Raw genomic sequence first — 21,517 nt, 5'->3', positions numbered from 1 at the left:
GTGTGGAGTTTGCATGCTCTGCTTATGTTCTCGTGGGTCCGGATTTCTGGGGTGCTGACTATAGCAATGACCTCCTTCCTCTACAGATTTTTTTTTTATTCTGGTGGGATCATCTTCAGACTTGATTCATTTCACAGAGTCAGCAGTAGATACACAGTTGTTAGCATAGGAGGAGTACAGAAGAGGTGACAGCAGTGCTGGGGTCCCCGGTATCTCTTCCACTGAGGACCCTCTGGCACAACCAGAGGTGTGAAATTGCCTCCATTCTTTGTAAACTTACAGGTTTCTCTGGACTGCAGTCCCCTTGCGCTTCGCTTTGGATATGCTGTGCTGTTCTCTACAACAGAAGACCCTTTGTTTGGAAGGAATGGGAAGCTAAAAGCAGAGTCACAATCTCTGATACATCTAATCAAAACAGTAAGTTCTTTAAAACAAACCAAAACATTGTCATCATATAAAAATGAATTTGCAAGTCAAGGTGCACCACTAAACCCCCCCAGGAAAACAGAATCCCCACCTGATCGCACCTGATCGTATCCGTCAACCTGAGTGACAAATTCATTGTGGATTACTACATGCGTGTGATCACCAACTGCTCTGGGATCAAAGACTATTTCGTTTGTTTGTATATCGTGACTTGGAAAGAGTTTTGTTGAGCCTGACATACTGCGTACGATTTGTTAAAATTGAATGGTACCATCCCATAATGTTATGGTTAACAGAGTTAGTGTGTGTTGCGTGTATTGTCTGTTTAGGATTCTGTAGCATTCCAGTTGGGAGGATGTTTTTACAGAACTCTGCGTGGAGTATCTACAGGCTGTTTGTCCCATTTAGTGTAATCTTGCTCAGTGAAGGGATCCCACACTTCCCTGCTGCATAGGGCAAAGGGTTTGATTGCACTTTTAATGTTCAGAGCCAATTGTATTGGGGGATTGATGTTGTAGAGCCTCCTTTTACTGGCATGGAAAGCCCCGTGTGCCTGCTCCTTCAGTGACTTCACTGTCAGGAAAACCCCCAGATGAACTGATTGTCAGTCAGAGGTATGTGTAGCTGGTTGTGTTTCAAAGTGTTGTTCTTCAGTTGAGTCAAGTGTTGTCGACTGTGTCTTGGCCACAGGCCTTTCGTGGTCTGAGGGCTTGGAGTTTGTCTAGTGGCTCCTGCTCAGTGACTGGGGAGTCTAAGGGGTTGGGTTGTCTTTTATAGCCAATTGGAATATTTTCCGGTTTTCATATATGTTGTTCTGGTCTAATGCTTCTGTGTCTGGGATCTGTCGGCAGAAATTTTCACAGTATGTTTTCCAGACTGATCCATTCTGGAGGCTGGTTTTCATTCATTTCAATGATTCCATTGTTCCTAGAAATAGTTTTGATCTATGGACTCCTATAGATTACATTATATAGGATATATAGAATTTATGCATTGAAAGTATCCTCCAATGTCTGAGAGTTGTCTGTTTGTGTTTGTGCTTTTCTTCTTGAACGTGTGCTTGTCCAAAAAGCTCACAGATCAGAGTAGTGTGGTTGTGTTTTTGTGTTAGTTCTGGTAGTTCTTTTCGGGTGGGCAGCATCCACATTTTTTCAAAACAACCCAATTTACAAATGATAAATTCCAATATACTGTAACAGCGAGGATATTGTCATCTTGCAACAGAGATCTTAACAATTAATTACATCCACAAATATTCGTATAATTGTTTAGTCCCCAAATAACGCTCCTAGATTCTTTCAAGACTAACATGTATGAGCTGTACTTTACTTTGTAAAAATACTCTTCACCTAATAGTGTCAGAATTGAGGAGAGACTTACAGCGATCTTTAAAACTTATAAACATGTAGCCCTTAAACTATATTGAAATACAAAAGGGTCTCTTTCCGTTCATCATAAGTGTCTATAATTTAATTTTCAGCACAGAGTGTATTTGACAAAAAATGCCATCAAACAAAAAGTGATTTGCAGCTCACAGTGCAGTTCTTGCAAGCTCACAGGTGTATTTAAAACGTATGCGCATGTAGACTGTCAGCTATATTGAATTAACAGGAACTCTGGAGTATCGGCATGTCATGCGGTTGAGTTGATCTGGGAGAAGGACCTGGCTGAACATCTGGGGCCTGAACAGTGGAATAGGGTCTGGAAAGACGTACACAGTGTATTTCCGTACATCGTGAACTTTATTTAATATTCTGCACAGAGTGTCTCCGATGTGCGGGAAACGGTCCAATGCAGCCGTCTGTATCGGACTCGTGCTGGCGTTGTAAAGTGGGAAGCTGGCTGTTTTCATGTAGGATTTGGAAAGGCTTCCGGTTAGTGCAATATCGGTATTAAAAACTCTTGCACGTTTAAATGCAGAGGTCACCTCTTAGGCTCCCAAGAGCTCCTGATCTCTTAACTAGTTTCCAGGAAAAGAAAATCAAGAAAAGATCATAATTACTTGGATTTGTGCAAAAAGTGGAAAAATATAAGAAGAAGGAATATGAGATAAATAAAACTTTGTCAGGCTGATGAACTGCTTTTCTTAGGTCGTTACAGTGTGAAATATCTTCTGGCACAGCCGGACTTTATTACTTTCTCATTTGTAATACACATATAGAATCCTAAACTGTTGATTTCCTCCCTTCCTCTGTTGGCCTGTGTTGTTGACGCAGGGACTGGTCTCATACTAATGCTACATTAGTTTCTCTCCCATTGCAGAGTCCCTCTCTCACTGTCTAGTCTTCATCTTGACTGACTGCACAACACAGGGGGAGAGCTGGTCTCTGAGGAATAACCTTTAAGTGATTTCACAGTGGCACAAACTGACAATCTTGCTTGAACAGGAAAAAATTAATCTGTCTTTCTGGGTGGTGCAGACCTGTTTCTTAGTGCTGGCCCACTGAAATGGTAATCCCAGCCAGCGCTGGAGAGACATGAGATAGGGATCCTTGTGAAGTGTGGAATTAGAATAAGGAACCTAATTCACATTTACAACAGAATTTCCTGATGCGCAATAAGAAAAACGTTTATTCCACTATCAACTCAAATGTGTCCGGAAAACCCTCCCTGAATCTCGCCAGCTCCACTGTTCCCGTATTCAATGTCATGATTCCTTCTCTCCCTGTCGGCTAAGGGAAACCCGGAGTGGATCAGCCTTCCACTGGACCCGGACTGCCGGCTAAGGGAAACCCGGAGTGGGTAAGCCTTCCACTGGATCCGGATTGTCGGCTTAGGAAAGCCCAGACTGGATCAGCCTTCCACTGGATCCGGACTGTGAGCAGGTTTTGTCCAATCGGCGCTGAGATTTCAGCAGGAGGCGGGAGACATGCGGCTCTTGTCTAGTCACACGGCTTCAGTCCCGGGGCTTTTCCGAGTTCCGACAGGCGGTGACACTTCCGAGAAATGTCCACTGGGCGGCGACAGAGATACACGAGTCTTAAAGCGCTATTGGAAAGACTTATGCGGAGATTGATCATCAATATAGATGATAACTGTGACCTTTCTGAAAGCAGCCCTGAAAGCTAACAACATTTATTTTGGTTATGTTGTGGCTTATAAACATTCAGGACTTTTTTACAAACTTATATAGAGAAAGAGACTAATTTACTTTTAAAGGAATACATTTGTTACATTTTAATTCCATTGAAAGGAAGATGAAAATATCGTTTGTATTTTAAAAAATGTTTATACTTGCGCAACATAATTATCAACGGAATGGTGTGAGAGGAGACCATGTTTGAACAGTTTCAAACAGATGTAAAGACGTACTGTGTCTAGTTGTAAGAACGTTGAAGCATGGACGGACCCTATCTGCATTTACCTTGTTTAATCTTTTTTTCCATAACCTGTACATGTATTATTGCATGTACCCCTGACAATACGATTGCTGCGTTGTTTTCTTGTAGTTTTTGATCTCATAAAAAATACAAAAGACGCGAGTCGATGACGTCAAAATGTTGTCGCCCACAGGGCTTATGGGTAATGTAGTCTCTGTAGTTCACTGGGCTGCCCTGCCCACGTGTTTCGCTGATTTGATTGAACGTTAGAATTAATTATATTAATACAATTTCAGCGTATTTATCGTCTCTTGTATTTCTATGTCTCTCTTCTGTGTTCCCTTGTGTGTATATTTTCTTTTATTCACGTGTCTGCAGCGCTGGTTTATCGACCCGGCACATAAAGCAAACCCACTGTCCTCGTGTTTCTTTTAGCTCCAGTCTTGTTTGCAAACTTTTCTCCTGTGTTTATTTTACTTTGTCAATAAAACGTGGTTGCCGTGTCAACGGAGCTGTAAAAGTTGTTGAAACAGATGGCTTTTTTTATCTAATCGGCGAGTCTCCGGTCGCGTCATGATCTGCATGTGGAGGTGAAAAGGTGAGAGACGCGGCGCAGCGGGTGGCAGCGCTGGGACCCTGGGCCTGTTTCTCTCTGGGAGCAACAGGAGGTGTGTGCGTGACTGCTCAGCTGCAGCAGGAGTCCAAGTGTGCACAGATTTCTTGTTGGGGTTTGTTGTTTGAAGTTTCTGTTTGTACGGAGGAAGCGGTTGTGCCATCGCGTGGTCCGAGTTATAGCACGGGACGAGAGCTCCCGAAGAGCGCCTGCCTCCTGCCCGATTCGACGGCTAAAATCATCACAGAACGAGAGGAGCCAACAGGAATGCAAGTCTCTTCCGGTGAGGAGCCTCCGACACAGCCCCCAGTACTGGGTGTGCAGAAAGAATCCTGTTCTACAGTTTTGGTGTGAAATGGCCTCCAGTTCTTGTAACATGATGGGTTTCTCTGGACTGCAGTCCCAGTGCACTCCGCTTTGGATATGCGGTGGTGTTTTCTACAATGGAAAACCCTTTGTTTGTACAGAATGGAAATGGCAGTCTGCATGTTTTAATAATCTAATGTGATCGTGTACTACAGCTTAAACACTGAGCCAGGTGACGTTTGATTCTAAAAGATTTCTCTGTCATTTCAGCGGCGCCTTGTCTGCGGCAGCCCGGCAGCTCCTGCTCCCCTCCGGCCGAGACTCTTCCCTCTCCAGAGGTGGGTTAGTGCTCTCAGCTCATCTTCTCTCACACAGCTGCGGGTAGAAACACTACTTCCACTGGGCAGAGAGCAGACGGCCAGTGGGAAGGGCAGCCCTGTGTTTGGGGATCAGGGCTGTCCCTGCTGAGGGATGCTTTCAGAGCCAAAGCAACTGGCGGGGTTATGAACTTTGTGATCCAAATAAGACATAGAAAGACAGAGAATGAGAAAGAAATAGTGTTGCATGCATCTAATCAAAATAGACTCTTTCAGACAAAACATATATTGAACAAAAACTTAGTTGCAACTCACACTGCACTCTGTATCACAGAGATGTGTGCTTTTCTGGGTTGGATAGATCGATAGTGTGCTCTTGCTCAGTTGCTCTGCTCAATGCGTGGTCTTTTAACTCCGGCTGGGTACGAGCACCTATCTCTCCACACGGCTTTCCAAGGCTCTGTCATCGTGTGTGAGGATATTGTGTAGCTCGTGAAACAGTTCCCCCATTTGAGCCCTGGATTTACTGGGTACTTGAATACCTGAGTCTTGCCGTCAGTCCTGATCACCTTGTTTTTGTTCTGCAAGGACAAGGCACCTCCCCAGCACTGAACACAGACTGATACTGGCGGGTTGATTGTGTTGTGGGAAAATGGGCTGTGGTGTGAGTTTGTGTCTGTTTGCCCTGTGGGGGTGAGGTGTCCCCTGCAGCGTGAACAAACATGCAGACTCCACACAGACAGGACCCCTGGAATCAACTCCAGGGCCCCGGTGCTATGAGGCAGCGATGCTAAGCACTGTGCCGCGGTGTTGCCCCCTTTGAAAATGTCTGACTTCTGTTTAATTTGAGGTCACAAGCTTATAAATGGTCTCACAACGTTTGTCTCATCTCAGGTTTCTCTGACCAGTCCCAAGGACCTGTAGTCACTGACAGCTTCTGCAGTCTGACGGTTCATTTCAGTAGGCTGGAGGGATGGCGCAATTATCCTCAAATCAGTGAGTATTGTTTTGCTCTTGTAACGTGAAACATCAAAGAGAAGTCAACAGACCATTCCGAGAAACTGTTCAGACTGGCCCGTGGTGATTTTCTGGGTCCTTTAGTAAGCTGACCGGGACTGTGTCATCGACACACTTTGTGAGAAGTCAGTCTATGTGTTTGCTCTTGTAATCGTTCATGAACAACGTGTGTAAGAGAGGGAGAAGATTCAGCCCTGGGGTGATCCAGTTTTCTATTTAACAACCTCAAACTGCAGGAGAGAAATGCTTCATTTCTAAGATGGAAATATTATCAGAAGGTATAATTAGCCATTTGTGTATATCATGTCCAAAAATATGTTTTCTATATAAAAAGAATTTAGTAGAGACATTTGCTTAATAAGGCAGTAGAATAAATGTTGTGATGCTGGTGTGATGGTGCTCTCCAAAAAACTGATACAAATGGACAGAGAGACAAAGTGAGAAAGAAAATGTATACATAACAGACATATATGCTGAATACAATACAGTGCTATAAAGCAGAGTACCCTAGAGTGAAGATGGAAATCATTCATTCGAGTGTAGAAGAAGTGAATCTGCTCGCAATGGTTTCCCTGTACAAATGGAAATAAACAACTCATTCACTCACCTGCTGTCCGTGGGCGTCTCTGCTCAAATTTGATTTTTTTTTCAAGAGCACCGTGACCCAGAGCTCGGTAATCGTTTCGCTACTGAAGATCATTCAGTTTTTAATGCTTTTCGTTTTAACTTCCTACTTGTTAGTATTTCCTCTTAGATGAGAATATTCTCTTCGGCGTGTCTTTACAACTCTTCTCTTATTGCTCCTCTTGTCGGTAACCCGGTGTGAAAGCTCTCTCTGTCGGAATCAGTGTCTTACCTCTCCGTCTTGTGTTTCAGGTCTCCTCTGGCTGCCGACCTTGCCTTCGGGACAGAACACATCCCGCACTGACCACACTGCTGGGTTTACTGTACGTGACAATAAAGAGCTTGAGCAACACATCTAATGTGATCTCTGTACGCTTCCCGAGGAGCAGAGATGATAAGGTCTGTGTCCGTTCCCGAGTCTTTGCGAGAGGCCTGTTTAGTCCCTCACTGAAATGATTTTAGATGCCTGTGAGTCGTGCCCACTGACAAATGAAATAGTGCAGCATAATGAGACTTCAAGCAAAGATCTCATTAGCCCCTTCTGTGAATCGGTGTCTCGCAAGAGATCTTCCATCTCTTAGAAAGTTTCACAGCTTCGACCTCTAGATTAGAAATGACACCAATTGCACATGGGTCCAGCAACGTTCTATATAGTGCACATCCCCATCGGGATGAAAAACAAAAATCCCCAGTGGGGGAGTCCAGTCTTTCCCAGCTACGCAAATTGCTTTTCGTTAGGTGAGGTTATTGGAGAATGTTGTACAGTTTCTTAATGCAATAGGGCGAGTAAGACTGAAGTGCCCCCCGTGTTGGCCGATCAGTGGAACGAAACTGAAAAAAGCTCCTTGAAACTGTGATTCATACACTTAGACACTGGCACAGCTTGGTGCTCACCTGCTGTCCGTGGGTGTCTCTGCTGAAATTTGATTTTTTTTTCAGGAGCACTGTGACCCAGAGCTCAATAATCACTTAACTACTGAAGATCATTCAGTTTTTAATGCTTTTCATTTTAACATCCTACTTGTTAGTATTTCCTCTTAGGGGAGAATACTCTGGTACTTTTCCAACATGGGTCTTAGTTGAGTGAGCTTTATTACAATAATTGAACAATACTTTCACCTGCACATAACACTCAGAGATTTTTCAAGGGTTAAATATGGGAGCTACGTTTCTTACATGTATCCTTTTGTAAGTTGATTCACAAAGCTTTCACCGCCTCCACTCCAGTGAATCACTTTGTTTAGCAAGTGATCAGGTGTAACAGTTTAATTTCTTCCTGCAAATAATGCCTTTTCCTTTTTCATCCCATTCAAGTCTCCGTCCTAGTTAAAGTCATTGTGATGTAGAACGGCAGTGGTCCAGTTGAAAGGTTCAAGGTTTCGCTGTGTTTTAGAGTGCAGATAAAGAAGATAATAGGAGAGGAAACTGGAAAAGCCGTGACTCTGTCATTCAATTCAATTTATTTTCATATAGCGCCTTTCACAACAAGGTTGCCCCCAGGTGCTTAACAGTGCAAGTAAATATACATTTTGTGAATACAGAACTGAAGACAATGGAGGAAAGGAACCAAAGGCTCCTCAGTAAGGAGAATAAAATCCTCTAGGGGTCCATGGTCAACTGGCTGCCCAACCCCCTTGGGCATGCTAACATTATATCATTAAAAAAAAAGAAAGAAATGAATGCGGGTTTTAATCAATCCATCCATCCATCACGTCGTCTGTATGTCAGTACCCCATGCAGGTCTCTGCAGACCAGCAGAATCCTCCTAAACGATAGCTGTATCTACCATGCCCCTCTTGGATCCATGGCACTGATGCAGCATTCAACTCACATGGTGCCCAGCCCATGACGGACAGGCCTCTGAAACCATGCTGTGTACGGTATTTCTCCTCTGCAGTATCCCTGCGAGGCAGGACAGGTGCCTGACCTCTGAGAGCCTTGTAAGTAAGTAGAAGGAGTTTGAAGTCCGCCCCGTACATGATAGGAAGCCAATGAAGAGAGATAAGTATGGGGGTTATGTGGTCATACCTGTTGCTCCGAGTAACAATTCTAGCTGCTGCATTCTGTAAGTATTCAAACTCTTTGCTGTGACAAATCTAACATACTTTAGGCAGACAAAATGACCTTAAAACGCCACATGATTTTTGAGTAGTCTGTCTGTGTGTAGTAACAGTGGTTCACATTATTTCAGAACGTATACTCCCGTCTCTGTAACTTTCCTCAGTCAGCTAGTGAACGTTCTGTATTTACACCACGAATGCACTACTTTGTCTCGCGCGCGGTCACACTGGCCGTCCACAGGCACGGGCAGGAGCAGGGAAGACGAGGCCGCTCTGTAGTGCCCCTGTGGCTCTCCAGCAGAGGGGAGCACTTTGCTCAACAGCCCTGAGCCGAAGGACCCAGTAATAAAGCTGAAAATCTGGCAAGTCCCCCTGGGGCGCTGGAGAATATTTCATCTGATGCTGAGGTTCCTATAACTCAACACAAAATTGAACACGGCGAGTTATGAGTTTGTGAAGAAGTGACAGCGGTAACTTCCGATAACTCACTGCTTCAGGATGCACACTATCGTCGATGAAACCTGTGGTGTAAGCAAGCGAAGAGGGATGGATCCTTCTAAAACAAAGAGGCCATCGGGAGGGCAGAAACACTCTGCAACAGGTAGGAGCTGTGGAGCCGTGATTCCCCCGAGCCAGAGCCCTCGTCCTCTTTCGACAGCGAACTGAGCTCCACCGACTGGAGCAGCTACCTTCCGTCGTGGGACCTCCTGCAGATTGGGAACGGGTAAGGCAATTCGACACGAGCCCACTCCTCTTCCCACTGCCTACGCTCCTATAACAAATAGTTTCAGGGTGTTCAAGTACAGGATAAAGAGATTACAGGTGTTCCCAATTGGCTGAGGATACAACTGTCTCTCTGAGAAAGCACAGAGAGGTGGACAAAGCAATTAAATGCGTTTACAAGTCATTTCCTCTGTATCTGGTCTTTCTTTACATATCAGAAAAGTGAACTGGTGGCTGTTGGAAAGTGTCAACTTCATTCAGGAACTAGCGGGTATAGACTTTTTACTTGAATGTCATTTGGATGCTGGAAACCCCCCCAAAACGTGCCAGCGTCCATGAAGAAGTTCCCCTCACGTGGTCTCTTATAGATAAACATACCTCCCATTGATATCATCATCTAGAATACAGAGAAAAAATAAACCCGTGCTTTGAAAAGTGGGTTTAAAATAGTATAAGCGGAGTCAACAAATTAACTGGTGTGGATGATGAAATGTAGAATCAAGAAGATTTTTTGAATAGATATAATGTTTGTGATAAGTCTGATAACAATCCGTCGTAACCAGAGCTACTCCTAGAGAGGTATTGATGCTTTTAAGAAACTAACAGTAGCCCCTCAGAAACTATGGAAGAATTTACAACCTTTATTAGACTACAAGGAAAACAATTTAGTTCTACTTGTACTAATAAATACTTAAGATCCCTCTTGCAATCTCACAATATCTTGTCAAACTATTTTGGAGCACCTCTTTGGGGAAACTGAGTGGAATAAAACATGACTATTGTCAAACACATTTTGTATGAATAATAAGGTTAAGGCGTCATTACAAAATTGTACATTGAATCGACCCGGTAAAGATACATAGTGTGCAGAGATTTAAAAGTAATATAGATGATAATTGTCTTTTTCAAAGCAGCCCAGAAACCTTACGTTTGTTTTTGTTTTGTCCTGTTATTAAAACACTGAATTGATCGGCACAATTGTGTAAAGGAGGTTTCTTATTCGGACATTTATTGGTGAGAAATAGATGTTATTTTACTGCTCAATACTGCTGAACCGAATATTACATATAATTTATCACTGGCTTAATCATTATACTTGCTCGTTATTATATGTGTAAATAGCCTAAAGATAAGAAATAATCGAAATGGAATCATTAGACCGTATGTCGTAGTAGCAGAGTGTACTTCTCGCCTAATTGATGTGGTCGAGCAACACCACAGTCGCCTTACAATACGTCCGTTCTGTTGCTCTGACTTTCAGATTCGGCAGTGGAATGGATTCCAGGGCAAACCCGTTCTCGTTTGATTATCCGTGTGAAATCTCGCCCAATATAACAGCAGTAAAATAACATCTATTTCGCACCAATAACTGTCAGAATGCACTGAAATGATCGTTACTATTTCTTCATTACGATCTCGTTATCGAAGCCTTTTCTTTTCTTGGTAGAAGTAAGGCGCTTCCAAATGGAAAGAAGTCCCATCTGAAACACATGAGGGCACGTCTCCAAACTATTTCTAAATGTCCCAACATGAAAGCTGTGCTTACCTAGTCTGTATTTGCCTGTATAATGTACCCCGGTGATCTGTAATGTACTCTTGTGTGCATTGAATAGCATTTTTACTATTGCAATATAAATGTTAAAGAAGAGAAAACACAATAAGGTCGAATTAATCAACAACGCGAGGCGACTCGCCAGTAAAGTAACTCTCCGGCGACGTCTGGAGTTCAATAACTCTCGGCCCTGCAATACGGTTTTCCGGGAGTCCGCAGTGCTTGACGAGCAGAGAGCGGAACCATAGCATCCTGGGCCGCGGCTCCACACCGATCTCAGCGACGGACCGGCTGTCGCGCTAATCACGCATCAGATCCGGATCCGTCGTGGTTAAGTGACGGCATAAGAGTGACGCACGGCCTGTCCAATCACCACCATTGGCTGGAAAAGGCGGGACTTCCTTTTAGTTTGGGTGAGTGTCACCGCTCCTAGCCAATCACCGAGGACTTCCGTGTTCTTACACGGAAATACCGCCCCCACCTTGAGTGACTCGGCTCATAACCAATCAGCGCCGAGTTTCGGCAGGAGGCGGGATGGATACGGCCCTCGTCCAATCAGAATTTCTATTCCGGGACTGCACTGAATTACGGCGGGCGGTGACACTTCCGAGAAATGGCCACTGGGTGGCGACAGAGATACACGAGTCTATGGCGGTGAGTCTCAAAGCGCTGTCGAAGACTTCTTGTGCAGATATTGAATTTTTTTTTCAGAAGTGTAAAAATTTTATACTATCTATGTACCCCTGATGACATTATTGATTTGCTATATATACTCTTGTTTTGTATCGTATCTATTTTTATTGCTACAAGAGTTCAAAAAGAACTGCACTTTCGACAGAGATACACGAGTCTATGGCGGCGAATCTTGAAGCGCCTCCTTACAGATCCTCGTTGTGTAGAGATTGAAAATCAAAACAGATGGTAACTGTGACTTTTGTGACAGCAACTCTGAAAGCTAATGTAAAGAAGGAAACTAATATTGACATTACTTTTAAAGAAGTAACATCATGCAACATTTAAATCCATTGAAAGTAATATGAAAATGTCGTTTGTATTTAAAAAAATATGATACTTCCACGATATAATAACTAACGAAATGCTGTGGGAGGAGACCCATGTTTAAACACTTTAAAACGGATGTAAATGCGTTCGTACAGACAATTTGAAACATGTACGGACCTTATCTGCTTTTGTTTACTATTAAACAAGATTACTTGTTTCATCTTTTTGCATAACATGTACATGTATTATCGTATGTACCCCCGACTATACTCTATGTTATATGTATTCTTGTTTTTATGGCATGTATTGTTGTTCTAATTAAAAAGAAAAAAGACGCGAATCGATGACGTCAAAAGGAAGTCGCCCACAGGGCTTGTGGGAGATGTAGTCTCTCAAGTGCTCTATAGCGCACTACAGAACACGTGCGCTGCCCACGCATTCCGCAGATTTGATTGAGCATCAGAATTAATTCTACAATTTCAGCGTTTAATCGTGTCGCGGATTTCTATGTCTCTCTTGCAAGACGGACTCGGCAGGAGCTGTTTCTTGCTCTCCGGAGTGAAGCTTCTCTGGGAAGAGACGAGCAAATCTTCAGACTCTTTGTAAATGAGACATCATGACAGCTGCGCCGACCTGTTTGTGTAAAGGGCAGGAGTATTGTGTCCCCCTGATTGTGTTATGTGTACTCTAGTGTGTATTTTTCTTTCTGTTTTCTGTTCTGTGTATTTCACAAGCCTGTGTCTGCAGCGCTCATCCTGCCTGCATGTTTGCAAACTTTCCTCCTGTGTTTATTTTACTTTGTTAAATAAAACGTGGTTGCCGGGGAAACGGTGCTGCAGAAGTTGTTGCGATCTGACCTCCAGCAGATAAACAGACGGCTTTTTTAATCTAATCAGCGAGCAAAGCAGAAACGTTAGTCTAGAAAGCGCCAGCTGGAGTATTTTGTGGACATTATGCGGAAGAAAAGGAAGAAACGGTGACTCGCAGGCTGTGGGACAGGACTATCAGGGACACATCAGCGCTGGAAACCAGACTCAAACCGCTGGGCTCACTGGACCATGAGCGAGTCCTGCTGGGTGTGTTACTGCAGGAGTGAGGAGTCTCCAGTCTCCGGTCTCCGGTCGAGACCTGCATGTCTCCTGCATGTGGAGGTGAGAGACGGCGGCGCAGTGGGTTCCAGCAGTGAGACCCTGGATTTAATTCCTGGGGTGCTGTCTGCGTGGAGTTTGCATGCTCTGCCCCTGTTCTCGTGGGTCCGGTTTCCTGGGGGTGCTGTGTGTGTGGAGTTTGCATGCTCTGCTTATGTTCTCGTGCGTCCGAGTTCCTTGTGTGCGCTGTGTGTGGAGTTTGCATGCTCTGCTTATGTTCTCGTGGGTCTGGTTTCCTTGGGTGCTGTGAGTGTGTGGAGTTTGCATGCTCTGCTTATGTTCTCGTGGGTCCGGATTTCTGGGGTGCTGACTATAGCAATGACCTCCTTCCTCTACAGATTTTTTTTTATTCTGGTGGGATCATCTTCAGACTTGATTCATTTCACAGAGTCAGCAGTAGATACACAGTTGTTAGCATAGGAGGAGTACAGAAGAGGTGACAGCAGTGCTGGGGACCCCGGTATCTCTTCCACTGAGGACCCTCTGGTACAACCAGAGGTGTAAAATTGCCTCCATTCTTTGTAAACTTACAGGTTTCTCTGGACTGCAGTCCCCTTGCGCTTCGCTTTGGATATGCTGTGCTGTTCTCTACAACAGAAGACCCTTTGTTTGGAAGGAATGGGAAGCTAAAAGCAGAGTCACAATCTCTGATACATCTAATCAAAACAGTAAGTTCTTTAAAACAACTCAAAACATTGTCATCAAATAAAAATGAATTTGCAAGTCAAGGTGCACCACTAAACCCCCCCAGGAAAACAGAATCCCCACCTGATCGCACCTGATCGTATCCGTCAACCTGAGTGACAAATTCATTGTGGATAACTACATGCGTGTGATCACCAACTGCTCTGGGATCAAAGACTATTTCGTTTGTTTGTTTAACATTGAGAATTAGGCTATTGTTGTCATGCCATTGCACAAACCTTTGGATTTCTGACATGTATACAGATCAGCTGCTACCTCTATGCATTAACTGGCGATGCTGTTCAGGACAGCTGTATTGTCTGAGAATGTGAAAATGAAGATGCTTTGACTACTGCTTGTACAATCTTTTGTATAAAGTGTGAACAGCACTGGAGAGCTCACACAGCCCTGAGGGGCACCTGTGCTCATAGATCGTGACGTGGAAAGAGTTTTGTTGAGCCTGACATACTGTGTACGATTTGTTAAAAATGAATGGTACCATCGCATAATGTTATGGTTAACAGAGTTAGTGTGTGTTGCGTGTATTGTCTGTTTAGGATTCTGTGGCATTCCAGTTGGGAGGATGTTTTTACAGAACTCTGTGCGTGGAGTATCTACAGGCTGTTTGTCCCATTTAGTGTCATCTTGCTCAGTGAAGGGATCCCACACTTCCCTGCTGCATAGGGCAAAGGGTTTGATTGCACTTTTAATATTCAGAGCCCATTGTATTGGGGGATTGATGTTGTAGAGCCTCCTTTTACTGGCATGGAAAGCCCCGTGTGCCTGGTCCTTCAGTGACTTCACTGTCAGGAAAACCCCCAGATGAACTGATTGTCAGTCAGAGGTATGTGTAGCTGGTTGTGTTTCAAAGTGTTGTTCTTCAGTTGAGTCAAGTGTTGTCGACTGTGTCTTGGCCACAGGCCTTTCGTGGTCTGAGGGCCTGGGGTTTGTCTAGTGGCTCCTGCTCAGTGACTGGGGAGTCTAAGGGGTTGGGTGGTCTCTTATAGCCAATTGGAATATTTTCAGGTTTACATATATGTTGTTCTGGTCTAATGCTTCTGTGTCTGGGATCTGTCGGTAGACATTTTCACAGTATGTTTTCCAGACTGATCCATTCTGGAGGCTGGTTTTCATTCATTTCAATGATTCCATTGTTCCTAGAAATAGTTTTGATTTATGGACTCCTATAGATTACATTATATAGGATATATAGAATTTATGCATTGAAAGTATCCTCCAATGTCTGAGAGTTGTCTGTTTGTGTTTGTGCTTTTCTTCTTGAACGTGTGCTTGTCCAAAAAGCTCACAGATCAGAGTAGTGTGGTTGTGTTTTTGTGTTAGTTCTGGTAGTTCTTTTCGGGTGGGCAGCATCCACATTTTTTCAAAACAACCCAATTTACAAATGATAAATTCCAATATACTGTAACAGCGTGGATATTGTCATCTTGCAACAGAGATCTTAACAATTAATTACATCCACAAATATTCGTATAATTGTTTAGTCCCCAAATAACGCTCCTAGATTCTTTCAAGACTAACATGTATGAGCTGTACTTTACTTTGTAAAAATACTCTTCACCTAATAGTGTCAGAATTGAGGAGAGACTTACAGCGATCTTTAAAACTTATAAACATGTAGCCCTTAAACTATATCGAAATACAAAAGGGTCTCTTTCTGTTCATCATAAGTGTCTATAATTTAATTTTCAGCACAGAGTGTATTTGACAAAAAAATGCCATCAAACAAGTGATTTGCAGCTCACAGTGCAGTTCTTGCAAGCTCACAGGTGTATTTAAAACGTATGCGCATGTAGACTGTCAGCTATATTGAATTAACAGGAACTCTGGAGTATCGGCATGTCATGCGGTTGAGTTGATCTGGGAGAAGGACCTGGCTGAACATCTGGGGCCTGAACAGTGGAATAGGGTCTGGAAAGACGTACACAGTGTATTTCCGTACATCGTGAACTTTATTTAATATTCTGCACAGAGTGTATCTGATGTGCGGGAAACTGTCCAATGCAGCCGTCTGTATCGGACTCGTGCTGGCGTTGTAAAGTGGGAAGCTGTCTGTTTTCATGTAGGATTTGGAAAGGCTTCCGGTTAGTGCAATATCGGTTTATGGTATTAAAAACTCTTTCACGTTTAAATGCAGTGGTCGCCTCTTAGGATCCCAAGAGCTCCTGATCTCTTAACTAGTTTCCAGGAAAAGAAAATCAAGAAAAGATCATAATTACTTGATTTTGTGCAAAAAGTGGAAAAATATAAGAAGAAGGAATATGAGATGAATAAAACTTTGTCAGGCTGATGAACTGCTTTTCTTAGGTCGTTACAGTGTGAAATATCTCCTGGCACAGCCGGACTTTATTACTTTCTCATTTGTAATACACATATAGAATCCTAAACTGTTGATTTCCTCCCTTCCTCTGTTGGCCTGTGCTGTTGACGCATGGACTGGTCTCATACTAATGCTACATTAGTTTTTCTCCCATTGCAGAGTCCCTCTCTCACTGTCTAGTCTTCATCTTGACTGACTGGACCTCCCCTGCCCTCTCTCTGCACCGCTCTGACTCTCCTTTATCACCCCAGCTCTGCCTTTTACGCACAGTATTAAGGTTTGCTTTTCAGTGTTAAAGTAGAACATCTGTCTGGCTCATGTCCTCCACGTCTCCAGGTCAGCTCTGCACAGTTTCTCCGGTTTCCTACAGCAGCTTCTCTCAATGACACAATGTGCCTGAATGATCCAGCACCTCAGTGTGTTTTCTGCTCCCTTTGGCTGCCTGCTTGTGTCCCATCTGAAATGGAACAGTGATGCCCCTTTCAAGATGGACAGCCAGGTCTTTGTAGCCTCAGTCCTGCAAAACTACAGTAAGTAGAACAACACAGGGGCAGAGCTGGTCTCTGAGGAATAACCTTTAAGTGATTTCACAGTGGCACAAGCTGACAATCTTGCTTGAACAGAAAAAAATTAATCTGTCTTTCTGGGTGGTGCAGACCTGTTTCTTAGTGCTGGCCCACTGAAATGGTAATCCCAGCCAGCGCTGGAGAGACATGAGATAGGGATCCTTGTGAAGTGTGGAATTAGAATAAGAAACCTAATTCACATTTACAACAGAAATTCCTGATGCGCAATAAGAAAAACGTGTATTCCACTATCAACTCAAATGTGTCCGGAAAACCCTCCCTGAATCTCGCCAGCTCCACTGTTCCCGTATTCAATGTCATGATTCCTTCTCTCCCTGTCGGCTAAGGGAAACCCGGAGTGGAAAAGCCTTTCACTGGACCCGGACTGCCGGCTAAGGAAAACCCGGTGTGGATCAGCCTTCCACTGGATCCGGACTGTCGGCTAAGGAAAACCCAGACTGGATCAGCCTTCCACTGGATCCGGACTGTGAGCAGCTTTTGTCCAATCGGCGCTGAGATTTCAGCAGGAGGCGGGAGACATGCGGCTCTTGTCTAGTCACACGGCTTCAGTCCCGGGACTTTTCCGAGTTCCGACAGGCGGTGACACTTCCGAGAAATGTCCACTGGGCGGCGACAGAGATACACGAGTCTTAAAGCGCTATTGGAAAGACTTATGCGGAGATTGATCATCAATATAGATGATAACTGTGACCTTTCTGAAAGCAGACCTGAAACCTAACAACATTTATTTTGGTGATGTTGTGGTTTATAAACATTCAGGACTTTTTTACAAACTTATATAGAGAAAGAGACTAATTTACTTTTAAAGGAATACATTTGTTATGAAACATAATTATTAACGGAATGGTGTGAGAGGAGACCCTGTTTGAACAGTTTCAAACAGATGTAAAGACGTACTGTGTCTAGTTGTAAGAACGTTGAAGCATGGACGGACCCTATCTGCATTTACCTTGTTTAATCTTTTTTTCCATAACCTGTACATGTATTATTGCATGTACCCCTGACAATACGATTGCTGCGTTATGTTTTCTTGTAGTTTTTGATCTCATAAAAAATACAAAAGACGCGAGTCGATGACGTCAAAATGTTGTCGCCCACAGGGCTTATGGGTAATGTAGTCTCTGTAGTTCACTGGGCTGCCCTGCCCCCGTGTTTCGCTGATTTGATTGAACGTTAGAATTAATTATATTAATACAATTTCAGCGTATTTATCGTCTCTTGTATTTCTATGTCTCTCTTCTGTGTTCCCTTGTGTGTATATTTTGTTTTATTCACGTGTCTGCAGCGCTCGTTTATCGACCCGGCACATAAAGCAAACCCACTGTCCTCGTGTTTCTTTTAGCTCCCGTCTTGTTTGCAAACTTTTCTCCTGTGTTTATTTTACTTTGTCAATAAAACGTGGTTGCCGTGTCAACGGAGCTGTAAAAGTTGTTGAAACGGCGAGTCTCCGGTCGCGTCATGATCTGCATGTGGAGGTGAAAAGGTGAGAGACGCGGCGCAGCGGGTGGCAGCGCTGGGACCCTGGGCCTGTTTCTCTCTGGGAGCAACAGGAGGTGTGTGCGTGACTGCTCAGCTGCAGCAGGAGTCCAAGTGTGCGCAGATTTCTTGTTGGGGTTTGTTGTTTGAAGTTTCTGTTTGTACGGAGGAAGCGGTTGTGCCATCGCGTGTTTCGAGTTATAGCACGGGACGAGAGCTCCCGAAGAGCGCCTGCCTCCTGCCCGATTCGACGGCTAAAATCATCACAGAACGAGAGGAGCCAACAGGAATGCAAGTCTCTTCCGGTGAGGAGCCTCCGACACAGCACCCAGTACTGGGTGTGCAGAAAGAATCCTGTTCTACGGTTTTGGTGTGAAATGGCCTCCAGTTCTTGTAACATGATGGGTTTCTCTGGACTGCAGTCCCAGTGCACTCCGCTTTGGATATGCGGTGGTGTTTTCTACAATGGAAAACCCTTTGTTTGTACAGAATGGAAATGGCAGTCTGCATGTTTTAATAATCTAATGTGATCGTGTACTACAGCTTAAACACTGAGCCAGGTGACGTTTGATTCTAAAAGATTTCTCTGTCATTTCAGCGGCGCCTTGTCTGCGGCAGCCCGGCAGCTCCTGCTCCCCTCCGGCCGAGACTCTTCCCTCTCCAGAGGTGGGTTAGTGCTCTCAGCTCATCTTCTCTCACACAGCTGCGGGTAGAAACGCTACTTCCACTGGGCAGAGAGCAGACGGGCAGTGGGAAGGGCAGCCCTGTGTTTGGGGATCAGGGCTGTCCCTGCTGAGGGATGCTTTCAGAGCCAAAGCAACTGGCGGGGTTATGAGCTTTGTGATCCAAATAAGACATAGAAAGACAGAGAATGAGAAAGAAATAGTGTTGCATGCATCTAATCAAAATAGACTCTTTCAGACAAAACAAATATTGAACAAAAACTTAGTTGCAACTCACACTGCACTACACTTTCTTCTAGGCTGACATGACCGATAGTTTGTACTGTCTTCCTTTCAGTCTGCAGGGTGTGCATCTTTTTCCTCAGCTTCCTGCAGAAGGAATCAGATTCTCCTGCCCTGGTTTCACTCCTTTATATCTCACAAGCTTCTGCAGCTCCTGGAGGCTGATGACATTTTTGCTGTTTCTGAAAAATTGCTGACTGGCTCATCAGCACAATTGCTGATTCAAAATCTTTTACTCACATGTTGCCTTAGCCTCTGTATCACAGAGATGTGTGCTTTTCTGGGTTGGATAGATCGATAGTGTGCTTTTGCTCAGTTGCTCTGCTCAATGCATGGTCTTTTAACTCCGGCTGGGTACGAGCACCTCACTCTCCACACGGCTTTCCAAGGCTCTGTCATCGTGTGTGAGGATATTGTGTAGCTCGTGAAACAGTTCCCCCATTTGAGCCCTGGATTTACTGGGTACTTGAATACCTGAATCTTGCCGTCAGTCCTGATCACCTTGTTTTTGTTCTGCAAGGACAAGGCACCTCCCCAGCACTGAACACAGACTGATACTGGCGGGTTGATTGTGTTGTGGGAAAATGGGCTGTGGTGTGAGTTTGTGTCTGTGTGCCCTGTGGGGGAGAGGTGTCCCCTGCAGCGTGAACAAACATGCAGACTCCACACAGACAGCACCCCTGGAATCAACTCCAGGGCCCCGGTGCTATGAGGCAGCGATGCTAAGCACTGTGCCGCGGTGTTGCCCCCTTTGAAAATGTCTGACTTCTGTTTAATTTGAGGTCACAAGCTTATAAATGGTCTCACAACGTTTGTCTCATCTCAGGTTTCTCTGACCAGTCCCAAGGACCTGTAGTCACTGACAGCTTCTGCAGTCTGACGGTTCATTTCAGTAGGCTGGAGGGATGGCGCAATTATCCTCAAATCAGTGAGTATTGTTTTGCTCTTGTAACGTGAAACATCAAAGAGAAGTCAACAGACCATTTCGAGAAACTGTTCAGAATGGCCCGTGGTGATTTTCTGGGTCCTTTAGTAAGCTGACCGGGACTGTGTCATCGACACACTTTGTGAGAAGTCAGTCTATGTGTTTGCTCTTGTAATCGTTCATGAACAACGTGTGTAAGAGAGGGAGAAGATTCAGCCCTGGGGTGATCCAGTTTTCTATTTAACAACCTCAAACTGCAGGAGAGAAATGCTTCATTTCTAAGATGGAAATATTATCAGAAGGTATAATTAGCCATTTGTGTATATCATGTCCAAAAATATGTTTTCTATATAAAAAGAATTTAGTAGAGACATTTGCTTAATAAGGCAGTAGAATAAATGTTGTGATGCTGGTGTGATGGTGCTCTCCAAAAAACTGATACAAATGGACAGAGAGACAAAGTGAGAAAGAAAATGTATACATAACAGACATATATGCTGAATACAATACAGTGCTATAAAGCAGAGTACCCTAGAGTGAAGATGGAAATCATTCATTCTAGTGTAGAAGAAGTGAATCTGCTCGCAATGGTTTCCCTGTACAAATGGAAATAAACAACTCATTCACTCACCTGCTGTCCGTGGGCGTCTCTGCTCAAATTTGATTTTTTTTCCAAGAGCACCGTGACCCAGAGCTCGGTAATCGTTTCGCTACTGAAGATCATTCAGTTTTTAATGCTTTTCATTTTAACTTCCTACTTGTTAGTATTTCCTCTTAGATGAGAATATTCTCTTCGGCGTGTCTTTACAACTCTTCTCTTATTGCTCCTCTTGTCAGTAATCCGGTGTGAAAGCTCTCTCTGTCGGAATCAGTGTCTTACCTCTCCGTCTTGTGTTTCAGGTCTCCTCTGGCTGCCGACCTTGCCGTCGGGACAGAACACATCCCGCACTGACCACACTGCTGGGTTTACTGTACGTGACAATAAAGAGCTTGAGCAACACATCTAATGTGATCTCTGTACGCTTCCCGAGGAGCAGAGATGATAAGGTCTGTGTCCGTTCCCGAGTCTTTGCGAGAGGCCTGTTTAGTCCCTCACTGAAATGATTTTAGATGCCTGTGAGTCGTGCCCACTGACAAATGAAATAGTGCAGCATAATGAGACTTCAAGCAAAGATCTCATTAGCCCCTTCTGTGAATCGGTGTCTCGCAAGAGATCTTCCATCTCTTAGAAAGTTTCACAGCTTCGACCTCTAGATTAGAAATGACACCAATTGCACATGGGTCCAGCAACGTTCTATATAGTGCACATCCCCATCGGGATGAAAAACAAAAATCCCCAGTGGGGGAGTCCAGTCTTTCCCAGCTACGCAAATTGCTTTTCGTTAGGTGAGGTTATTGGAGAATGTTGTACAGTTTCTTAATGCAATAGGGCGA

General features: G+C 44.1%; 4 long non-coding RNA genes across 4 annotated transcripts; all 4 read left to right on the top strand.

Moving 5' to 3' along the window:
• Nucleotides 1-208: 208 nt before the first annotated feature.
• On the top strand, nt 209-4,266 carry LOC138224234 (uncharacterized). Its single transcript, XR_011182617.1, has 2 exons — nt 209-417; nt 3,104-4,266. It is a non-coding gene; the product is annotated as an uncharacterized lncRNA (long non-coding RNA).
• Nucleotides 4,267-5,501: 1,235 nt separating this feature from the next.
• Nucleotides 5,502-6,977, top strand: LOC138224292 (uncharacterized). Its single transcript, XR_011182730.1, has 2 exons — nt 5,502-5,978; nt 6,876-6,977. It is a non-coding gene; the product is annotated as an uncharacterized lncRNA (long non-coding RNA).
• A 9,115-nt stretch (nt 6,978-16,092) lies between these two features.
• On the top strand, nt 16,093-18,131 carry LOC138224257 (uncharacterized). Its single transcript, XR_011182664.1, has 2 exons — nt 16,093-16,660; nt 17,044-18,131. It is a non-coding gene; the product is annotated as an uncharacterized lncRNA (long non-coding RNA).
• A 1,844-nt stretch (nt 18,132-19,975) lies between these two features.
• On the top strand, nt 19,976-21,085 carry LOC138224256 (uncharacterized). Its single transcript, XR_011182663.1, has 2 exons — nt 19,976-20,086; nt 20,984-21,085. It is a non-coding gene; the product is annotated as an uncharacterized lncRNA (long non-coding RNA).
• The last annotated feature ends 432 nt before the right edge of the window (nt 21,086-21,517 follow it).

This window comes from Lepisosteus oculatus, chromosome 19 (genome assembly GCF_040954835.1).
Source record: "Lepisosteus oculatus isolate fLepOcu1 chromosome 19, fLepOcu1.hap2, whole genome shotgun sequence".
Taxonomy (NCBI): Eukaryota; Metazoa; Chordata; class Actinopteri; order Semionotiformes; family Lepisosteidae; genus Lepisosteus; species Lepisosteus oculatus.
Note: the sequence above shows the minus strand (reverse complement) of the source record. Positions and strands in the feature narration are given on the sequence as shown.